This window comes from Anoplopoma fimbria, chromosome 13 (genome assembly GCF_027596085.1).
Source record: "Anoplopoma fimbria isolate UVic2021 breed Golden Eagle Sablefish chromosome 13, Afim_UVic_2022, whole genome shotgun sequence".
Lineage (NCBI taxonomy): Eukaryota > Metazoa > Chordata > Actinopteri > Perciformes > Anoplopomatidae > Anoplopoma > Anoplopoma fimbria.
This window is the reverse complement of record NC_072461.1, coordinates 29,398,909-29,401,408: the sequence shown is the minus strand read 5'-3', so window position 1 is coordinate 29,401,408 and position 2,500 is coordinate 29,398,909.

Here is a 2,500-nt window from a genome sequence, read left to right as displayed (position 1 = left end):
GATCAAGACGCCTTTTTGAATAACATTTTTCTGAAGATCCTACAAACTTTTTTCTAACGTACATCTATAGTAAGTAGGGCACGGCCTTTCCAATGGTACTACCCCGAGTCTCTAGGTCCTTCCTGTGATATAGCTGGTTAGGGTTAGGGTTAGGGTTAGGGTTAGGGTTAGGGTTAGGGGTTAGGGTTAGGGTTAGGGTTAGGGTTAGGGTTAGAGGGTTAGGGTTAGGGTTAGGGTTAGGGTTAGGGTTAGGGGTTAGGGTTAGGGTTAGGGTTAGGGTTGGGGTTGGGGTTAGGGTTAGGGTTAGGGTTAGGGTTAGGAATAGGGATGAAAACCACGATTACACATGAGAGGATTACATATTCTTGAATAACTTTTTTCTGAAGGTGGTAGAGACTTGGAAGTGGTCTCCGTGTCCACTAATTCGGCCAAGTCCGATCGAATGGTACCAACCCCGACTCTCTAGGACCTTGGGAATGGTTCGAAACCCAAGAAAATATTGGTTTTTCGTGAATAACTTTTTTCATGAAGGGTTAGGGTTAGGGTTAGGGTTAGGGTTAGGGTTAGGATAAGGGATGAAAACCACAGATTCTTGATCCTTTTTGAAAATACACCCTCTTCCGAATGTGGTAGAGCCTTGGAAACGGTCTCCGCCCCCACTAATTAGGCCAAGCCCGATCGAATGGTACCGACCCGAGTCTGTAGGACTTCGGGAAGGGGGTGAAACGGGCAAAAAAGGAAAAAGGATCAAGACGCCTTTTGAATAACATTTTTTCTGAAGATCCTACAAACTTTTTTCTAACGTACATCTATAGTAAGTAGGGCACGGCCAATGGTACTACCCGAGTCTCTAGGTCCTTCCTGTGATATAGCTGCCATAGACTCCCCATGTTAATTTTTTCCGAAAATTTGCCTAAGGGTTAGAGGCCAGGCCAGGCCAGGCCAGGCCAGGCCAGGCCAGGCCAGGCCAGGGCCAGGCCAGGCCAGGGCCAGGCCAGGCCAGGCCAGGGCCAGGCCAGGGCCAGGCCAGGCCAGGCCAGGCCAGGGCCAGGCCAGGCCAGGGCCAGGCCAGGGCCAGGCCAGGGCCAGGGCCAGGCCAGGCCAGGGCCAGGCCAGGCCAGGCCAGGCCAGGCCAGGGCCAGGCCAGGCCAGGCCAGGGCCAGGGCCAGGCCAGGCCAGGGCCAGGCCAGGCCAGGGCCAGGGCCAGGGCCAGGCCAGGGCCAGGCCAGGCCAGGGCCAGGCCAGGCCAGGCCAGGCCAGGGCCAGGCCAGGCCAGGCCAGGCCAGGGCCAGGCCAGGCCAGGGCCAGGCCAGGCCAGGGCCAGGCCAGGCCAGGCCAGGGCCAGGCCAGGCCAGGCCAGGCCAGGCCAGGGCCAGGCCAGGCCAGGCCAGGGCCAGGGCCAGGCCAGGCCAGGGCCAGGCCAGGCCAGGCCAGGCCAGGCCAGGGCCAGGGCCAGGCCAGGCCAGGCCAGGCCAGGCCAGGGCCAGGCCAGGCCAGGGCCAGGCCAGGCCAGGCCAGGCCAGGCCAGGCCAGGGCCAGGCCAGGCCAGGCCAGGCCAGGGCCAGGCCAGGCCAGGCCAGGCCAGGCCAGGCCAGGGCCAGGCCAGGCCAGGGCCAGGCCAGGCCAGGCCAGGCCAGGGCCAGGCCAGGCCAGGCCAGGCCAGGCCAGGGCCAGGCCAGGCCAGGCCAGGGCCAGGCCAGGCCAGGGCCAGGGCCAGGCCAGGCCAGGCCAGGGCCAGGCCAGGCCAGGGCCAGGCCAGGCCAGGCCAGGGCCAGGGCCAGGGCCAGGCCAGGCCAGGGCCAGGCCAGGGCCAGGCCAGGGCCAGGCCAGGCCAGGCCAGGGCCAGGGCCAGGGCCAGGCCAGGCCAGGCCAGGGCCAGGGCCAGGCCAGGGCCAGGCCAGGCCAGGCCAGGCCAGGGCCAGGCCAGGCCAGGGCCAGGGCCAGGCCAGGCCAGGGCCAGGCCAGGCCAGGCCAGGCCAGGCCAGGCCAGGGCCAGGCCAGGCCAGGGCCAGGCCAGGCCAGGCCAGGCCAGGCCAGGCCAGGGCCAGGCCAGGCCAGGGCCAGGGCCAGGCCAGGCCAGGCCAGGCCAGGCCAGGGCCAGGCCAGGCCAGGCCAGGGCCAGGCCAGGCCAGGGCCAGGGCCAGGCCAGGCCAGGCCAGGCCAGGGCCAGGCCAGGCCAGGGCCAGGCCAGGCCAGGCCAGGGCCAGGCCAGGCCAGGCCAGGCCAGGGCCAGGCCAGGCCAGGCCAGGCCAGGCCAGGCCAGGCCAGGCCAGGGCCAGGCCAGGCCAGGCCAGGCCAGGGCCAGGCCAGGCCAGGCCAGGCCAGGCCAGGGCCAGGGCCAGGCCAGGGCCAGGCCAGGGCCAGGCCAGGGCCAGGCCAGGCCAGGGCCAGGCCAGGCCAGGCCAGGCCAGGCCAGGCCAGGGCCAGGGCCAGGGCCAGGCCAGGGCCAGGGCCAGGCCAGGCCAGGGCCAGGCCAGGCCAGGCCAGGCCAGGGCCAGGG